Source organism: Apteryx mantelli, chromosome 1 (assembly GCF_036417845.1).
Source record: "Apteryx mantelli isolate bAptMan1 chromosome 1, bAptMan1.hap1, whole genome shotgun sequence".
In the NCBI taxonomy this organism is placed as follows: Eukaryota; Metazoa; Chordata; class Aves; order Apterygiformes; family Apterygidae; genus Apteryx; species Apteryx mantelli.
In genome coordinates this window covers 214,233,377-214,254,580 of record NC_089978.1, presented here as the reverse complement: position 1 = coordinate 214,254,580, position 21,204 = coordinate 214,233,377, and the positions used below count along the sequence as shown (strand labels likewise).

The 21,204-nt window shown below is 42.3% G+C and overlaps 1 protein-coding gene across 1 annotated transcript in view; it reads left to right on the top strand.

The window, feature by feature from the left end:
* Positions 1 to 12,816: 12,816 nt before the first annotated feature.
* Positions 12,817 to 21,204, top strand: part of ELAPOR2 (endosome-lysosome associated apoptosis and autophagy regulator family member 2) — a 52,260-nt gene continuing 43,872 nt past the window's right edge. The window contains exon 1 of the mRNA XM_067289981.1: positions 12,817 to 12,841. The gene's annotated coding sequence lies outside the window, so the exon portion shown is untranslated. The remainder of the gene's footprint in view (positions 12,842 to 21,204) is intronic.

The following is a 21,204-nucleotide window of genomic DNA, read 5'->3' as shown; positions in this document are numbered from 1 at the left end:
GCTGGCTGAGAAGGATCTCTGTCCAAATCCTTTGTAGCCTTTTCCCATGGGAGTTTTGCATATAAATATAAAATATAAATAGTGAAGGGGGAAAAATCGATTGCGAGGAGTTTGCAGGGAAGTATTACTGCAGCTGTTCTAGCTGGAGCTTTAGGTCACAGCCTTCAAAGGGAGGGAAGAACCTCCTGTTGCTTTTTGCTTCCTTCACTCCCAGTTTACCATGCGAGTCTGAATGACTTTCTGCCTTGTCCTGAGTTATACTTCTGCCCTCCTGTACTCTGGGGAACTGTGTCCCTTTCAGCTCTCCAAAGACTTGCTCTTGTCTCAGGCTGGGTTAAGGTGTCATTCAGCTGGTGACCACCAGCACACACTTATCTTCAAAAATGCTTTTTTTTCTTAGCAGTGTCAAAGGTCTGTCTGTATGTGGCTCAGGTTAAGCACACACTTAAGCACTTGGGCTGGTAGGAAAGGGTGGTTGCGATGCTGCCGTGAGGTGTTTCCCCCTTGATGTCCATCAGGATACTCTACATAAAGCTCTGCAGACCGTCAGGACCAACACACTTGTAATCCTTTGTGAGGAGTGTCTGACATTCAGTGTCGGGGCGGAGGAAACTGAAGTCTAACAAGCTTGTTCCATTTATAAAATATGTGCATATTTGTTGGGGTGCCACAGAGAAAGACAGGCTGCAGCATTTAAAGGGAAGCGTGACGCCGGGTTAGCACCGGCTTTGGAGAAATGATCCGTAATTCACAGAAAGGAACGGATGACTTTTGTTGTAATGCTTATGTTTATATTTAATGTTAATATTCCTCCCAGAGCATCAACTTTTCAGTGATATGTAACAGCGTAAAAGCATCTGGGGAGAGAAGGGATGCACTGGGGAAGAGAACGCTTTCGGCCTTAGAGTGACTTTTTATTCCAAGAGAGAGAAAGCCATCAAGTCCGTACTCCGCTGTCTCTGCCATTAACATCCTGGTGGGCCTTGCAGGTGGGAGAAGGGCCCGGCAGGATCCTGTCCTGCCAAACTCCTTAAAGAGCATCCTCCTGCTGGGATTTGCTGCCTTGCTTAAAATTACTTTCCGGCTGGTTCTGTGAATGCAATTAGTCACCAGCACACAGGTGGAAGATGAAAGTTAATTCTGCAGCACCTAATTAGCTGGCATTGCCAGAAGACTTTGAAAGTGGAGACAAATCATTGCAACTCTGGCTGCACGTTCTGGAAATCTGACAGTGCAGCAGTGTGGTATACTGTATTTCATCTGAGAACTAGTTGTTAGCTTTAATGATCTTTTGTCTTTCTATTAAAAGACAAACAAGAAGCTTGAGCCTCAGCTGGTATAAATCAGTGCAGCTCTACCGAAGACCATGGAGCTCTACCAAATTTTATCAGCTGAGGAGAGATGGAGCCTTGAAGTTAAATGATGACAAAATTATCCTTGTGTGCACATGTAAATGCACAGGTGTGTACGTGCCCACGCACTATTTAAAGATGACTTTTTTTATTTGTTTGTATTTAGTTCACATTGAACTGAATACACCTCCAACAATCATAAATGAAATGTCATCAGATCGTTAACAAGTCCCTTACTTATTAACAAAGTAATCAGATGATTTGTAATTAAAACAGCCAATTAAAAGACTGTCTGAGTAATATTCCTTCCAGTCCCCTGACACATGCACATATTAGAAATACATCCAATACAAAGCATAGGACAAAAATGATCAATAGCTGGTTACAGTGCTCTTTATTACAATGAATTAATTGATTATGTCTAGCAGATTTTCCTCTCAGCGGAAGCTTCAAGTATTGAATGCATCTCTTATTTCTGTTCTATCCGTGTTGTTGGAAACTTGCCACGTGGTTTCATACTACCATTTAAATTTATTTGTGACCTGAGAAAGTTGTGTCACCCTTGAGACAGTTAACTTTCAGCTAATAGTTTGGTGAAGTTTTAGGGGATTTGGGGATGAGCATTATAAGAAGTTTTCTGATAGGAAAGTAGAACTCCCCAAATCTAATCCGGTCAGCAGGTGCCACCTGAAAGCTGTGTTGCTCAACTGGTTTTCCTGCTCCTTGATCCGCTCTTACTTGACTGGCATCCCATTGTAAAACTAACATACCCCAATGATGTTACCCAGTGCTATTCCCCATAGCCGTGGGTGGTGGAGACCAAAAGTGAGTGGGTGCAGGGAATATCTCTTCGGTCTTGAGAGGTGTCGTCTTGTATGAAAGATGACAAAGACATGTTGGTGGAGAAATGGTGGGGAAAACTTTTGCTGCTTTCTATGCTATACTATTTGACAGATTATACCCTCTTTCTGGTGGGTCTTTGGTAGCTCTCATGCTTTTCTCAAGCATGGAATCACTTGTCAGAGTCACAAGGACATGGGAGAATAACCTGTTATTTTTACAAGCTCTTACCTGACAGAAGGTGTCCTGTTGGAGGCTCCTAGAAATGGCCTATTTTAGAGTATCAAATGAGAAAATAAGTATTGCAAGCCTTTCATCCTTCTGAAGCTATGCAGACAATGGATGAAACACTTTAGAATTATATTAGTTATTTTAGAACTGTGTTCTACTTTTTTCCCTGACCTGTAGAGTGAGAAGTATTATCTGTTTAAGATGCAGTACTAGGAGCCAGAACTCAGCTCCTGGATTCCATTCCTAACTTTTTTCAAAATTTGACTTTAGCTAAGGCACTCAAAAATATGGTCTGTCTCTCTAAATAAATTGCAGAGAAGCGTATTATCTCCAGTGTGTAAAATGAGGATACTCTTTTGGGGTAGATGGGGAAAGGACCTTCCTTGGGACTCCACAGCAAGCCAGCAGTAGAGCAAGTAGAACGACTCATGCCGCTGGTCAAAATTAACCTGCCTATGGATTATAAAAGAGGCCAACTCCTCCTGTTTGCAAAGGGATTTGAGATCTACCATTCTTACAAGGTGTCGTTTACTAACTCCATCTCACATGCTTTAACTGGAGATGTGTCTGCAGGCCTCATTCTCGCAGCTCCAAATCTATCCAAGTCAAGCTATGAGTAGGCAATGGAGCAGGGTGGGAGGGTTTAACTCCTACTTTCTTCCTTAGGAAAAAAGTATTTGGGGGCTTAGAGTATCAAAAAGCATATATAGTGATCTATGAATTTCTTGCTGATGGGTTTTCTGGGAGTTGCTTTGTGTGAAGCAGGAAGGAAAATAATAAGCTAGGATTCAGTGTTTTATCAAAGGTGCAGTCAAAATACAAGTTCATTATTTAAATCTCTATTTTTATGGTCTGATTGGCATTAAAAAATCTCTCTTTGATGAAGATTTGTAAGGTTTTGTTGCTATGAACCAGAATATGCATTTGGAAATTCTGTTGACTGCCTCTGGAGATATGTATCCCTAGAGACCGTCTTAATTTCCATATTCATTAGGTTGTTCTGGAGTGCCTGAGGGAGACCAAACCAGGAACCCTGTAAGTCCTGAAGCTTGAGCAATTTCCCTGTTCCCAGACCAGGCATTTTGCTGCTGTTTTCTGGTATTTTGCTGCTTGAGGGATATGATTCTCAGGCATGTTTAGGAACAGGAGGCAGCCACGTGTTGCAGAAGAGGGGTGAGAAAACTAGGTTTTATGTTAGGAAGAATAAAGGAGTCACAGCTGATGCTCCCTTGTATGTGTGACATATTTCTTCTTCGGCTTTTTCTCTTCTCTCTTGCATATTCTTACACTACTCACAATCAAAAACTGCTAATCCCATTTTTGCCTTTGCTTCCTGTATGAAAAAGGGTGAATCTTTCCTTAACCCCCACATCCTGGTTTTCTACCCTTTCTGTGCCTAAGCTGTAACTCCTTCCACTCAAGCTGTGATTTTTCAACAAAGAAATTCTCCACTCACCTGCTCTAGTGCTTCACACTATGCAGGATCAGCCTCTAGATGAGTATTTGGCCCTGCAGTAGCAATTCATGAACCTTTCAGAAAGTAGTTGCAATTCCCCAGCCTGCTGCCAAGGTCTGAAATAACGCTTATGGGTTGTTCATCAAGTTTCTGTCTCCCTGTTACTTTTTTTACAATTAAAAAAATTTTTTTTTTTACAAAAAATTACATTTTCCCCAAATATAAGCAAATAGGATCTCTGTTTAACCAAAGAAGTGTAAATTGAAAGTAAATCCAGTAAAGTCTCTTGAGTGATGCAGCTGTGAAAGCTGGTGGTGGTGAGATCAGGATCAAAGTGCACTGTCACCTTCGATTTAAGCCAGTCTAACTCTGTGCAGCCGCTAAGTCAGTGCTGTTCTCTGGTCTTCTTTCCCTCTCCATCTTTCCACCTTAGCCACCCATTGCCACTTTCTCCTTTATGCCTGAGCTAGCACTTGCACAGCTGTGTGCTGAATTAGATCAGGGAGCTGTTCTGGCTGAAAACTAGTAAAAAATTGCCTCTCTGATGGATCCGGTTCTTCAAAGCACAAGTTTTAGTGCAGGCACAAGAGTGGAGGAGAAATATGTGGGTTGGGGGAGGCAAACTGCCCCCTACATCTTATTAATTTATTAAGCTATTATTGAAGAAACTTACACACTTGCAGTTTTTCTGTCTGAAAATAATGTTTTCTACAACATTTTGCACCAACCTGTGGAATTCTGTATGGTGGGTATCACCACCCATTAAATTTAATGGGATGATCTTAAAATGTTGAAAGTGTTTCACTTTCTCCAGGGGTTTACTTGCAAGGATGGCAATGCTGTCTTCTGTTATCTAATACTTAGGGGGATGAGAACATGAATGGATTGACTGTGGTTCACCCTGTGGTCCTTTGGAGTCAACGGATGTCTTTTGTTGACTTAACTGGGCAACAGATGAGGCCAGATGAAAGAGCCACTGCTTTACTAAACACTACTTGTTTCTCTAGGTTGCGAAAATAAATAATTCCAGACACTTTCAAAGGTGGCTGGGCTAGTGCTGCACATAGCTTGTTTGTGAAGTTTTATTTAAAAGGAAAATAAATTTCTCACAGTGAAAGAGTTGCAGGCTGACCTGACCTTTTCAGGCTGAAAATGGTCACTGAAAGGAAAAATAAGATAACGATAATAAAAACTCTCCTAGTCATTACTCGACTGCTGCTGAAAGGGATTTGGCAAAGGCTGGAGAAATGTCACAGTTAAAAAGAGCACCGTCTCCACTGAAAGATTATTGTGTCTGACACCATCTGGTGCCCACTGAGGCCAATGAAAACTCACTTCACTTGTTTCAGCAAGAGATAGGGTGGCTGAAGGCCAAAAGAAGACCCTGCTCAGAGTACAACCCTGAAGGTTCGTGCTTGTGATGGTGTGTTATATGGGAAAGAATTATCCTTAGCAAACCATGTCCAGAGCATAGTAAATGCAGCTTCTTGGAGGGATGTGGCCAGCATCCAGTGCCAGCCATGCTCGCAGGATCTGTTTGGGTGTTTAAGTGGTAATGCCTTCCTTTCAGGCTGCATTTCTCAACAAATAAAGCCCTCACCCACACGTTTTGCTCCTAGCTCTTATGCTCAGCTTCCTTGATGATGATTACTGCTTCATTAACTGCCTGATGAGTTGTCCATGCACATTAGCATCATTTTATCTAGCCAGTAACTGTGAGCGTTACCCTGGGAAGCTGTGTAACATCCATCACAGGAGGTTTCGTAAGGGGTTTGGCAAACTTCTGCCAGGAATGGTTTAGGTAGAGGGGACAAGAAGATGGACTAGACGGCTCCTTACGTAACCTTCCAGCCCTGTCATCTCTTGCTTTAAAACTCTGTGAGAGTAGTAACACATTATTTCTATGACAAGCATTTCCAGGAGGCTCAGTTAAGATGTGGGTGCCTGTTGGACCAGGAGTTGTTTAGAGGCTGCACCAACGCACTCAGAATTGAAGTGGCAGCCGAGCATGTCATGGGTAGGTGAAGAGATACCCTGGGAGGGGCTGTCCCACCTAACTGGAGATGTTTACATGGACATATACAGATCAAAGCCAGCCACCCCTAGCTCCTCCAGCACTGGAGAGATGTTCTAGATGTTTGAGATGAACGGGAAGCACTCTATCTCTCTCTGCCAACCATTGTCCTAGCAGTTGAACTTTGCTGTGCACTTAGCAATATGAAGTCCGCCTGTGGTCAGGTGAAGGCGGACTGTATCATTTTCCTCCTGGGGCCAGATGGCTGTGATCTGTGAGTGCTGTGAAAGAGGCAAATCAGGTGAAATTCAGTGCCTCTGCAGATGTGTATGTTGCAACATGTCGACCATGGGTGAGGGAAGCCCTTTGGCCTGGTTGGTGTGAGAACTCAGCAGTTTTCTCATTTCAGCAAGGACACAGTATTCACCCAGATGCTTTTCTATCAGCTCTTTGTTTCTAAACATTGATAAGGATTGTCTCTGTCCTCCTGCTGCCAGACCTGTTTATGGCTTTCTCAACTTACCCTATCACTCTGCAGAGATCTGCCCCCTGCAGATCACACTGCTCACTGGCCTAGGACTAGCCATTCATTTTAACACATTTGGGTTGGAATCCTGGAAATTATACTTGAAAAGGTTATATAAAAAAAACTTACCTGAAAAGTCATTTATTTTAATTCCTCAAATATTGATGATATATTTTTGCTGAATTTTGGCTTTTATTCAGTAAATCTCTTTGGTTCATCTTTAATTTACAGATGGCTCTGGCAGCATTTTATCCTAAGCTTCTGGTGGTTGAAACCTGGTGCTTGAATTAGGCCCAAGATACAAATAGCCTGATTTTCAGAAAGTCTGGATATCTGCAGCTGCCTTGTAGGGTTCTAAGTAATGCAATTAGGTCTGGGTTTCTCACTGCCAAAAAGGCATAAAGAAATTAGGAGTCAGGAAAGAGAAATGTGAAAGAATATGCAAAAATGACTTTAACAATTTTTGGATTTAGGAATAAAGATGGAAATAATGAAAAGCTCAGCTCAAGTTTTCAGCTGAAAAGCACTAATACAAGTAATTTCAAAGGAGATTAAAGAGCAATGTGTTCATGTTCAGGGAATGCTTACAACTGGGCATTAAGCCTGAATGAATGGTGTGGCAGAGCACCGTTGACAGTTTGGTGTGCTGCTCACTCCTGGGCTCTGGATGATAGGAGCAGGGGAGGAAGCAGGAATATTTATTGATGCCAGAGGATATAATTAGAAATAATGAGTGCAATAAAGGAAGAGGATGGGCTAGAAGCCTGAAACTAATGAGAAATGGGAACTCGCATCTCCTCTTTCAAAGCCCAGGAATTAGGAGAAGTGAGTGACGAGCAGCTCTCGAAAGCACGGGGACAGTCCCAGTGTGTTGAAAGCTCTGTCCCTCACTGCGGCAGTGCTAAGGAGGCCAGACCCAGGAAATACAGCTGCAGGAGCCGCTCGGACCCAGCATGCAGAGAGACTTTCATGTTTGATGTCCAGTCTTTCGGGATATCACACCTTGGTATATCAGGGAAGGGAAAGTGTTTTCTCCCTTTCAGTGTGATTAGTCAGGGGGTCACAAGAGTGCTCAGTGGGGTCGGACTCCTTTCTTATCTCCTCCTGACTCCATTCTTTCCTTAAAGAGGCTCTTTCTTTGTGCTTTTTTTTCTTTTTTTGATGCACAGCTAATCCCTATTGCACATACAAATATAGATAGCACTCAGGTCTCTAAAGATTATGGATGCCCCTTTTGGCAAACAATATCTTTTAATAGCATTGTGTGCAGTTAATCCGGTTAAGCTAAGCAGAAGTATCGCTGGAACAAGCAGTGCAAATTCAGGGAAGAAATAAATGAAAATCCTCCCGGGAATTGTTGTTTGGTAACATTGTGGCAGGTAGGGTGGAAGTGGAAGCTTTTTTTTTTTTCTTCTTTTTTTGGCTCTACAATATCTGTGGTTGGAAGGCAACATGAGCAGAGCAAGCTGTTAAATTGCAAGAGACTCTTGCTATTATATTACATTATATTATATTACATTATATTATGTTATATTATATTATATTATCTCTCCTAACAAATCTGGGAAATGTTTATCACTCCCGGTCTCTTCCAGGATCAGGTTTTCGGTGCACCAGGAACTGGCTGTAAGAGCTTGTGCCCTCTTTCTTGTCAATTCTGATGAAGTGGGAAGGGGCAGAGGCAGCTCCCGTCCGGGTAAAGGGTGGGAATGGGAAGAGATCTGTATGGAGAGCGCGGCCAGGGGACAGCCTGCCTCTCCCAGACAATATCTGTGCTTTCCAAACCCAGCACGCTGCACAAATCCTGCTGTTTTCTCCTCCCCCTTCCCTGTGACCAGCACACTGTGCCTTTGCTCTCTCAAGGATGAGCAGGCAGTGCTGACGTCGTGTGAATGCATGAGGGCTGCTTTTTTTGCTGGTGCGCGGTGTCCTTCGAAGAGAACGTGTCAACATCAGAGAGTTTCTTATAGCAGCTTTATGTAGCAGCACAGCTGTGATTTAAGTAATTCTCCTAGAAGAATAAGGCAAAATTCAGCATAAGTAAAACAAACACGCTTGCCTGTTCTTGGTGGCATTTTCCAGATTACTATTAACCGTTCATTTTAAATTTAACGCTGAAGTCTATACATTGATTCTGATCAGCTTCTTGGAATGGCATCAATTTTCCACTTAGAAAATTGCTTTTTTTTTTTTTGGCTGAACCCTATGTGGGGTGTTGTTGGTTGGTTCTGAGAGACACTTTCCTGTGGAAACTTACTCTTTGGGCCTGAAATTCAAACCAATCTTGCCAAAGTCTAGGAATTTTGAGCAATAAAAAAATACTATAGGAAATGACAGGTGAACTGAGGAAGGGACATTTTAGAACGCTAAGGCAAATCCCAGAAAAGCAAAACAGAGTCAGACTTATAGCTAAAATAAAAACAGGTCCATGGCCAAATTTAAAGATACTATATGCCTGGATGATAGCAGGGAAAAACATTAAGAAAAAAAATTATGTAAGAGCTGGCAACAAGTGACATGTGGTAATGGATTTGCCATAAAATTCATTTCAGAAAACTGTTGGATGAAGAAATTTCTTAGGCAGATCAATCAGGGAGAAGACAAAATCACAGAATAATGGAATTGCATTTTTCAGTGAGATGCAGAAGAGTTGTAGGAATCCCATGAGACAGAGAAGGCTCCTCTATCAACCTGCTATATTTGGAAGTTCAAATTACTGAGGCAGATTAGAGACTCAGCCTGGTAAGCCAGGGTTAATGGGCGATTTCCAGCACTCGCATACATCACGTTGGCTTTGTGGGTGTGCGTGTGCTGCAATCAAGGCGTGCATCCAGCTTCTGCGGATATATTGCAGGAGCTCTGGGTCCTGAGGACAGCGTCACCATGGCTGCAAAACCCGCTCAGGACGCTGGATCATTTAGGTGAGCCTGAGCTCCATGTGGTTATGGCTGACCTGCTATAAGTAGCCAAGCTGGCTAGTTTAAAGCCGGCCAATGGTGCAGCTGGCGTTGTGAGCTTCTGTCATGCCTTTAAATGCAGTAGAGATATATCCTGATTTTAAAATAGAGATACAACTCTGCCCTTAATGGTTGTTTGTTGGTAAAGCTATAGCACAGGATAGAAGCTGGTGATGATGGTGGCTGGCAGAGTTTTGAGCTACGCGTGTGTGACCAAGTGCAGAATTTCATTTGCAGTGTTGATTAGTTAATTACCAGAGGAAGAATGTCCTTCGAGTGATTTTTTGGATGTACGGTTGGATTGAAAGCCTGATAGATAACCCCCCCCCCCCCCAAAAAAAAAAAATCATTTCTTCCAGGAGGGAACCGAGCACAGTCATGGCAAAACTCAGGAAAAGAGCCCATTTAAGAACTTAGTTATGCTGCGTAACCTCGCTTGTGACTCTTGAGACTCCTCCATGGACATGGCTAGCCACAGACAGGGGTGCGGTGGCCAGAGGGAAGGACATCTGTTGGCTACATCCCTCCTGGAAACCTCATCTGGCCAGCTAAAGGTTTCCATGGAGGGAGGGAAGAGGAGAGATATAGACCTAACTTTTCCACCTGAATTTGGAAGGAGAGCAGAAAAACATTTTTCTTAATCAGCTTGCCTGAGTTTTGAATCTCCTGTGGTAAAATGACATTCAGATAACATTACTCAGGGTGTTTCTTCATTGTACAGTGGTCTATGGTACAGCTCCCCTCCCATCTGTACCACTTCTGAGACTCGCCCCCCCAGCCCTGGCTTTGCTGCAAAGGGGTTGCATGCTGGATAAACATCCTGGAGGTGTGTTTGGAGAGGGTTGCCATGAGAGTGACCTGGATGGTTGACACCAAACAGCTGTCTATAGTTTTGTTGACCTGATATGAAATCAAAAAAAGAGGATGTCTGAACATGAGTCAGATTCAGAGGTTTTCAATATCCTTTTCTTTGCTTTACTCTGGTCTTGGATATTTAATTTAATAGATCATTTTTTCTCATGTGATATGAACTATGAGATGGATCTATTACAGATGTGTTATTTCTGTATTCTGGTTGCCTTATAGGCAGATTTCAATAAGCAGATGATTAAGGACTGTTTTTGCTGTTCCTTGAGGATTACATAAAAGATGAAAAGGGGAAAATGCAAATTTTAATTGAGTAAACTCATAGTCTTGAAAGTATGCTGTAGCGTATTTCACTTGTAGCTCTGGATTTGGTATTATCTTCTTATGCTTTGCTTTATTTTTGAGACAAATATTTTTCCTTTCCAATGTTCTGTTAGTTGTGTTTTTAAACTTTCAGTTAAGCCACAAAAATATTTATTGAACCATAAAGGTATTAACTCCAGAGCAATCAGAATATTATTTGCAGTTTGATGTAAAATACCAAAGGCTTTAGTGTTGTTCAGGTAGAAACTTTATTAACAGCCAGAGACCTCTGGAAAGCTCTTTTAACAGTAGAAGAAATATTAATTTCCATATCATTTGTTTTTCTGTAAGTAAACAAGAGGAGAATTGCAAGTCTTCTTCTTGTGAGTCAGCTGAATATTTGCGGGGCTGAACTAATCTGTATGAAAGCCAGCATGGATCTGCCCCATCCACTTGATTCCCCCTTCTTCTGCTCTACCGTGTGGGATGTCAGCACAGCAAGGGGTCATAGAAAGAGCAGGAAAAGATTACCCACAAAATAATCCTCATGTGCACGGAGGACCTGCTTCTAGGGTAGCATAGTTTAGGGATTGATGCCTGCAGTCATGGCGGCACAGACCTTTAAGGAAAGCTGATTTGTGCTGTCTCTTGGGTGAGTTTTGGCCCCGTGAGAGTGTGCTACCTTAGCTGAGGAGCTCCTCTGCTGCAAAATGTGGCCCTGCTTGCGCCCTGGGCTGCTTCCTGCTGCTGTCACCAGCACTGCCTTTTCCCACTGTGGCTTGCTGCCCGGAGAAGCCAGGTAAAATGGAAGGAACGCCAAACCAAACCTCATGGGTCCACCAGGTCTGCCCTAAAGCCAAGCAACCCTCTGAGCCTCTGGCTGAAGCTCTGATCCCATTTTTCCTCATACTCACAATTTTCTGTGTTACTTTTATGGGTCAGGCAGGGCCATACAGTGTCATCAGGGGTGAGCGTGGGGAGCCGTTACTCCAGTGGTGGTGTTTGCCTGAGGAAATGGAGAAGTCTCCACCTGAACTAAGTGGCTCATCTCCCATTGTAGCTAGTGGAGAGAAAGAAGCGTTTCAAGGACGTGTGTTATCTCCTCATCCATGCTGCAGCAGGTGTCTAAAATAGTCCTATGGCCACGCTTGTCTCTCTATTGACTGTGAAGGCAGTTGAAGGTGGCCTAGCCCGTGTGGAGACACCTCGTGGAGCCTGCCAGTTTATATCATTTTAATGTAGGTCTGTTTCCTCTGAAGAAAGGTATACACCAATTCTGCCAGCTTCACCCTAAGTCTCTCTTGATACCTGACCAGTTCAAGAATGAGAAGTTCCTCAGGTTTATTCTGACAAATCAGAGGTTAAATGAATCTGAGGAGTTATGAATGTGGAAACAAAGCTACAAAGCCAAAACTAAAAAAGTAACTAGGTGCAAGTCTAGACTGTATCTAGGATCTGAATCAATGTTATTAGTAAAGTCAATAGCTAAGATTCTTTCCTAGCTAATGCTAGGAAATTTCTTGATGCTTCTTACTCAGACCACTCAAGGCATTATCTCAGTCACAAAGACTATGGGAATGGTCTCCGTTAATCTGCCTTGGGGTACTCCTCCGACCTGACCCTGCATGGTATTTTCAGCAGTATCCTAGTACTGAGTTCATCTCACCTAACTTGTGCGGACTTCCTCTGAAATTAGTGAAGAGAGGAAGGCATCCATGGAAGATGATTCATCCCATCTATCTTAGGTCTCCAACCCAGCATGAGATACCTTGTGGCCTGAAGATAGCTTGCTCCACCGACCATGGAAAACCTGGGTGGCTAGTGTAGGCCATATGGCAGCCAGACACCTCAGTGGCTTGCAGTTTGGGATCAATCCTGCCTGAAAAGACTAGGGAGAAAAATTCTATTGGAATTTGTGCCTCTCTCTCAGGAGCTTTTGCAAATCCCACCCTCCGCCTTAGCATTTGTGCTGCACAGCACCCAACATGCTTTGTGCTTGCTCTGCGACGCTACAGGATGATCATCAAAGCAGTGAGAGTGCTGCGCAGTATGTTCCATGCCAAATACTTCCTTTTTGGTTTAATTATAACTGAGCTTGCTAATCCCAGTCTTGATTAATGAGCTTAATATGCAAATGCTATGATGAAACTGAAACTCTTTGTGATTGTTTGCAGACAGATTACCACTTCGAGTACACAGAGTGCGACAGCAGTGGCTCCAGATGGAGGGTGGCTGTCCCGAATCCGTCAGTGGAATGCTCTGGATTACCCGACCCCGTGAAAGGGAAGGAATGCAGTATGTTGGCACTTTTCATTTTACAGACCATTACTAGCTGTTTGTGTTATTTATCCTTACGGCACTGACACCAACAAAGCCCCTTGGAGGGTTGTGGGTTGTGACTCAGGTGATACGGATCTTCCTCGCTCTGTCAGTGATATCCTGAATGTCCCTGAATTAGTCCTTCGCTTCTGGGTCTTTTTTCCCCCCTCCAGCCCTTCCCCTTGTTTCGGAGCTGTGGAGCAGGGACTGTCTGTGCAGGGTTGTTGTATAACTCACTAATATCTACTATAGGGAGTCTTCTATGCTAACTCATAGACAAGCCACATCCACTACAACGTCCCCTGGAAGAGCTGTGGTTGCTTGTCTTGAGCTGCCATACTGTAAGTTTAATTCTGTGTTGGCCAAAATAACTACCATCACATTGGCATAGTGTCCACATGCTTGGTACCTGAGGATGTCAGCATTATTTAGCTAATGATCAGCTGAATGCATAAGTAATGATAAATGCCTTATTTGCCTGAGTTATTTCCATGATGAAGCTTTTGTCATTTTAGTCTTTTAGAGGGTTATTTTTTTAACAACTTGGAATGTTCTCATGTCACTTGGTCCTGTGTTTTTGAATGCTGAAACATTTTTTTTTTGCATCTGGGACATAAATAAACAGCTGCTCTGCAAACACATTTGAACTGTTCCCTCGCTGTTTTGTAGCTTCCCAAGCTGAATGCTGTTTCCTATCACACTTCCTTGCTCTAGCAATTTTCTTCAAGACAGATCCTAGCAGTGCTTTACTTTGTCAGCAGTTTGTACCATGAGCTATAAATTGTTGTGTCTGCAAAGCTGGATAAATGATGGCAACGTCCTTTCATTTCTACTGTAGGAGAGGTGAGTTTTTATTCACTTCTGACTCTCCTCCTGTAAAGGTTTATTGTTCATTTAATTACTGCATGTGTTCCAGCCTGGTGCCCATAAATGTTTTCCGTAACACTGATGACCACCGGAAGATTTCTGACTGCTTGCAAGCATTATCTAAGACGCTACCTCTGTCATTGCTGGTACTTGTGTTTAGCTGCTGAGGTTTTACATGTGGGATCTCTGTTTACCCTTAGGATTCATTATTCAATCACAGAACTAGACAGCTGGGAATCACCTCAAGTGATCCCCTAGTTCATCCTCCATCAAAATAGCTATAATAGATATAACTTTGTCATTCCTGGCTGACCCTTGGCTGGGTTCATTTCTTCATCACTTTTATCACATCCAGTGATGAAAGTCCACAGCTGCTCCAGATATTTGCTCATCTGTTCAGTTCTATTCATTATCCCTCCTATTACAAGTTCTTTTCTTTCTGCTTGTGAATTTCCCTTGCTGTGCTTTAAGCCTGATACGTTTTGCTGTCTTCACTGTAAAGGAGCAGATAGTGTTACACCCTTCTGCTGCACAACCACTTTTCATGTACCCCAAGGTATATGGCCAAAATTATTTTTTTCTAATATAGACTATTTCTTCTTTAACCTTATGATGTTTAGGGTCTAGCAGCATTTCATCTGTCCTTTCTGCTGCACATTTCAAGAAGTGGTGTAATTACCTTTTCATCACTACTCATTTGTGTGTCTTTCTCTGGTCTTAAATCAATTCCAATGAAAATTCAACTGTTTAATAACAAAAGATGGGTCTCTGGCTTCTTCACATTTGGCCACCTGTTAGACAAGGGGGAAACTTTGCCCAGAAGATTAGCTGTAATATTATATACCAAACTATAGGCTTCTGCTAAAAACGCTGGAAAACTCATCTCAGTAGATGCCTCTCCTTCATGTAGTATTTCTGCAAGTCCCATGGCAACTCAACTGGCTCAAGAGCAATTGGATGGTCAGCTCTTTCTACTGAGCCCTTCAGATGTCAACTGTCTAGGCTTTTGGGAGTGCAGCAAAGAGTTAATGTAGTTTTATCCTTTTTTTTTTCCCTGTAGTAGATAGTCTGGCTTCAGAAGATGTCTGGCTATATTCTGATGGCAAAAGTCTTTAGTTTTAGCATCTTTTTGATTTTTGTTTTAAGAGGAACCGGTCCTTTCTTTCAGGCTGAAAACACGATTCCATCAACAGCAGTCAATCGCTCTAGGAATGTGTAGGGAACATCCCTCCATTCGGCCGAGTTAACATGCTGTTTTTTACTGCAAAATATCTGAACGAGAGTACAGTTCTCCTGACAGCCCATTCGTCGGTGGGTGGGATATACTGGGAGAGGCAGCTTTTGAACACGATTGCACTCCATCTCTTTAGACTTTGCCCCTGGGGGTCTGCTGTCGGCAAGGAATCGTGCGGAGAACAGACAGCTCTTTCCTGACTTCTCATGTTCCCTGAGGGGTGGCTTTTGTCTCATCTGACACCAGAGCAAAACTGGACCAAGGACATCCTCAGCTAAAAGTAAAAATTACTATAACCTGAGGGAAGTGAAGGGTTCTGTATTTGGGGCTGTTACAATGCGTGTTCTCAGTGGATTGTGTGCAGAGCGAGATTTATAGCACAGACTTTGCCAGGGGTTGTGTGCACATCTTACAAAGTAATTAATGGCTGCTAGAGATGTATCCCTTTTCTTTTCTCATAGGCCTAGCATTTTTTCATCCCAAGGCCTGTCAAGAAGTACTGCAAGTATGGAATATCCTTTAAGATGTGTCTTTCTGGTCATTCTACGAACTTATTCAGATTGTGCTACATCTTGTAGGTCCTGCCCTGTGGCCAGAGCATCCTGGCATTTGGGCTCACTCCTGGTATTTGGTGGATCCTTGGACCTCTTAGGTGTCTCTTGCAGTACTTCAGCCTGCAGAGCTGGGGGACCACAGGACAGTCACCACAGGTAGCACGATGTCCAGCTTCAGAGATCTGTTGTCTTTAGAAGTTATGGATGAGATCTAGTAATCCTGAGAGATAGCCAGCTATGTCTCTACCCTTAAAAAAGGGCTGCAGTTGCAAAGCAGCATTAGCATCTAGGTTTTTTTTTTTTTTTCTTTTTTCTGTCCCTAAGCTTGGTACAGCCCTCAGTGGTCCTCAGTGGCAGTTAGGACACAGTGGATATAGGGGAATCTGGGTGACAATGTGTTTTGTTTTGGAACACATTTGCCACCACAGCTGACTTCATGATGTAGTGTTTGCAGTTGTTTTCATCTGTTCAGAAGTTCCTGCCACTTGAGAATATCTGATATTGGTCTTTACCGCTCTTGAAAATAGAAGTGACTTGCAGGCTGTCATTAATTTTGGATCCTGAGTGTACCGTGTGAACCTCTCACACTTCCAAATACTCAGCAGTCATTCCCTTTAAATTGTGCCTGAGCTAGGAATTCAAAACATGATATAACAATGTGTTAAATGTCTCAAATCATCTCTGTAAATATGTCTAGACTGTGGTCTCCAGTGAGCGCAGAGACACTTGAGATTGCTAAAAATATATTAGCTCAGGAGCTTCACGTATCTAGAGCAATCTAATTGTGGCACCAGAGCTCAGTTGGTGTCTTGAGATGTGCTGATTTTCAGGATGTTGTGTTTTACTGCTTTTTTTTCAAAAGAACCCATTTTAAATCAGGTTGGGTATCTCTGTGCTGTGCTGCAGATTGAAGTGTGTGCCTCCCTGCAGAGCCCAGCTGACATACCCGCTGAGAGTGACTGCTGGCACTTCCTGAAATGACTGTAGGCTCGGAAATGTATGTCAGGATTCAGATCTCTTTTGGGTCTTCAAAAATGTATCGGGCAAGACTTACCTGCAGAGAAGACAGGCCCCTCTGAGGACTATTCATGTGGTTCAGCAGAGAAAGGACTATCATATTTTGACTGTTTTGTGATCTGGGTATCAGATGGCTTTTTTTTTCTTTTTCTTGCCATGAGCAGAGAGCAGCATAGATATTAACCAATGTCCTGTCTTCCTCTCCTGCTACCTTCCCCTCCAAGTCTTTCCCATGCAGATGGGAGGTAGAGAGAAAGAAGGAACCTCACATGGCAGATACTTGTGATGTTGTATGATGTGCTGCATATTGTACTGCACCGCTGTGGTGTTGTGTGGTGTCCCACTAGGAAGCAATCCTCGATGTGGGCAGAAAGGTGGCAGAAGAAGCTCTAGAGGATGGTAGTTTGCTTGCAATACCCTGGGAAAACGTGCCCTTTTATTTATATATTTCATCCCTGTCCAGAAGGAAATCCTCCCCTCTTTTTTTATCTCCTTGCCCGGTGGGAAAGCCTGTGTTTTGCCGTTTTGTGTGTGTGTAGACAGCAAGGCTCAAGGCTCACCCCGCGGAGAAGGGCTCCCTCCCTATGGACCACTGCACGGCTGTGTCAGACTCCATCTGCCTCATGCAGAAAGTGCTGGTTTGCCCATTTCTTTTCTTCATCCTTGTATTTGTTCAGAGATGAGTCATATTTTTGACACTGGCACATCACAGTAGCAAGGACTGCTAGTAAGACGAACATCAAATGTGCAGCAAGGATCTTGGTTAGGCAAAAGGAAATGTTTATTATTTCTAAAGCTAAAGTACTGAAGATTACTAAAGAGTACATTGTAGCTCTCCTCTGCTTCACAGCTAAGATGTCCTCTCCAGGCACCTAACTGTGCAGCCTCCCAGTGCTGTTTTGAAGTTACAGCACATACACTGAGAAAGGGAGGGTGCGGTGGGGAGGCCATGGGCAAAGAGCCTTCTTTGATAGAATCCAAACTGGCTGAATCACTCCATTACTTCTTAATAGTAAGGAACGTGCTTAACCAATTTTGTCTCCTTCATTTTTGATTACCACAGATCTCACTCAGATCTTCTCATGAATCTGGTAGTAGGAAAGGAATTTAACTGAGAAGGCTCACCACAATTAGGGCAATATACTTGGCTTTTAAAATGGAAAATATTTATGGCATTTGCATTTGGAACTAGCCCTTGCCTGAATGCCCATATGTGTGGCATCTCCTGAAAATTCTGTGTTTTGGTCTGTGGGCCATATGCCGTCTCTAATGGGGACCTTTTGGGACCTGGCGGTAGGCGCAGGATTTAGCATTGTGCTCCCACTGATGCTAAACTGCATTATATTTCAGTGGCCACACAGTCGGGCTTTTCTTGCCAGACTGATCATATGCTGTATATTTTATACTCAAACTAAAATGTCTGAATTCAGAGCTATCCTTTCCTCCTTGTCTCCTTTTCTTCCTTTCTCCTCTGTCTCCCTCCACTGCAGTATAACCCAAATGTCTGGTGTAGAGAGCAGGCTCTTGCTATCCACGGGTGAACTGATACACTCCCATGAACAGTGTCTGTGAACGAAGAGAGAATAGAGGCTTCACATTTTGACCTGAAATTCCATTAATATTAACTCTCTTATTTCACAGAATGATATGAGCTATTTTCTGCCAGCCTAAATGGGAGTAGGTTGCACTTATCTCATAAATATCTGTTAATTTTAGTCGCACTATATGCATAATAAAGAACTGTAGTAAGAATAATAAATAGAACAATGTGAAAAGCGGTAGAATTCTCTGTGTTCAAGGGGAAAAAATGCTGGTAGAGTTACTATATAGTCAGCATCCAAATGCCATTTATAATTAGCAAGATTTCTTAAGAGGCACAAAAATGTAATTTATTTAATTGATATTCTTAGGTGAGGCAATTGATGTTATGGAAGAATTTGATCAAGTACAATGGCTTGGAATTATTAATGGTTCTGCTTAGCAAATTCCACCTTTACCTAGCACAAATGAGGCTGGAGTAACTTCACTGAAATGTGCTTAAGTTTTGAGGAAAGATGTGTGAGTGTGTGCGAAATGGTAAATGTGTAAAGCTCCACTGACTTCAGAAAATAGACTATCCTTAATTACAATGGACCTTACTTGGGCTTGAGGTCTTGAGAGCCTGATTTATTGCTACTGAGCTGTATTTGTAGAGTTTATTCTAACTTGTGCAATCTGCTCCTAGAAAAACACAGGAGGAAATATGGATCGTCCTAATTACAATGCACTTTAAACACAATTAGGTCAAATGACCTTTTTAAGGCTTGTAGGTTTTATAATGCTTGAAGGCAATTAAAGTATCTGAAGGAGTTTTGATTTTTAACTTTCTGCTTTTGCAAGTGAAACGTAAATAGAAGGTTTTGAGTTTGATATTCTTGTAATCACTGGTAAGATTTGGTGTCCTGAGCAGGTGAGAAGTGTGTCTGATCCTAATACCCATGAGGTCAGCAGGCATCTGCAAATTTTATAAATTAATGTGTATCCACATACATGTTTGTTTAGATAGACAATATGACATAAAAGTTAAGCATGCGGTAGTACCTGTATGCTTGTGTTGTAGCCTGCTGACATACAGTGTCATTTTGCATCAGTTCCATTGTCAATAATTTTTTGTATTCGGGCAAGTTCTTTGTAGTCCTTGTGCTAAAGAACTTGTTCTTCCAGCATTTTAGTTAGAATTTTGAAATTTGGCTGAAGAAACCTTGAAAATGGCAACTAGAAGCTTTAATAGTTTCTTAAATATTTACATTCTTGCACATATGGATATGAATGTACATATGCATACTCCCATGAGAAAAGCAGTTTATTAAACAGTAGAATTTATTTGTTATCTTAACATTTTTTTATGTAATCAAAAAATTAATTATCACCATAGAGTCACTGTTCTTCTAAAAATACACATATAAGAGCTGCTTTTCATAAGGCATACAGAAGTCCAGAGTTGTGACTTCTTGAAGCAAATGTGAATCATGACAAATCATCATAGATTTCTTTTGCCTTTTTTATTTGACTTTGGTTGAGGATTATTTTCTGTTCTCATTAATGGGCATTCAAATAATTGGGATTTCTTTGTTTCACTCTGAAAAGAGCAAATATGGTGACATCAGCATAGCTCTGAGGACTAGGCACCTATCCACTTGCATTTGTCTCATGGCTTGAAAGTATTAGATCTTATCTTCATCAGCCTTGATGTACTAATATTTTTCATTTTCAATGTCATTAAGACAGTGTTTCTTTGGGTATTCACATTGGGTACAGCAACAAGGTCAAGCTATTAATGGTGGCTGGTGTCTAACCATGCCATCTAGATCTGACATATGCACATAGATATACTTTCGTACAGTGACAGATGCTTTTGGGTAACCTGAGCTGTAGGAAAGTACCATTTTCTAATTGAACAACTCTTCAAAAATTGTATTCAAAAGATCTACCCTTTCATCCCTCCATCCCCGAGATTGCTCTCTCCAGTGGTAAATTCTGATCTCCTCCCTCACTTTGACTAGCACCTTCCTCTGCTCTGCTTTCTGTTGAACTGTTCTACGGCTCCAAAGAAGATAGCTGCCTGTCAACATATAAAAATATGTCCTTTTATATGGAAGGTTGCTCTCAAACCTTGGTACTGAATGAACAGATTCTTAGCGGGCATGAAATCCAGGGAACCTGAGCATTGCTCGACATGCTGTAGGTTTGGCCCCTGACTTGCTATGTTTTACCTTTCAATTATTGATGACTGAGAGAGAAAAATAGTATATAATTCTGTCTCTGCAGACACCTCTGACATGAGGTGAATAGAAGCGCGAGAAAGAGATTTCAAAGTCGTGACCTGTACAGGGCTACTTTTGTGCGTACGGCTGGCAGGACTGGGCAGCTGAGTTTTATCTGATTCTCTCTTGTGTCCCTGGGAGATTTTTTATCTGTTTTCCTAAGGAAAAGGAAAGGCTTTCACAGGAGAGCATTGGTGTGGGGGGATGACAAGCATGCAGCAGTGGCTCTTGCTCTGAGAACTACTGTGAAGCTGAGCTGGGCGAGTGTGTGCCTTAACAAAAGTGAGGACCCATCTGCGCCCGCAGTGATCTGCATGGCGTGGTTTGCGAACCACGGCTAACAGGCTGTGATTTGAGCTGAAAGCACTTAAGCAGATGTTTACTTCCATTTCTGTTAGAGCATTACTAATGCATGGTCCTAACTCAAATCAGGTAGCTAAGTCCTATTGATTTCATGCATTACGGTTCTCACCTGGACTGAGGCTCAAGGTACATTTTACCGTGGCATTTCCACCTCAGTGTTTTCCTAATGCATATTGTTACCCTGGAGATGACTTGATGTTACAAGTAATCTTTCATGTTTTTTTTTCCTCTGTGTATGAGCAATACACTTTCTATGAAGAAAAAATCATACTGTTGGCTTTTTTAAGTATAGATTTCTTTGGGTAAACAGTAAAAAAAGCAGAAGAGTTTGCAGTGAATCCACAGAATTGAGATCCCAGGGAAGACTTCCTGGGAATTGTGTGTTGGTGTGTGTATTGAGATTTCCAAGAGAAAGATTGGCCTTTGTGCCTTCTGATGACTTCTTTGCCCTATTTGTGTATGCACTGTAATTAAATAAGTTAAACACAGCTTCCTCTGAGT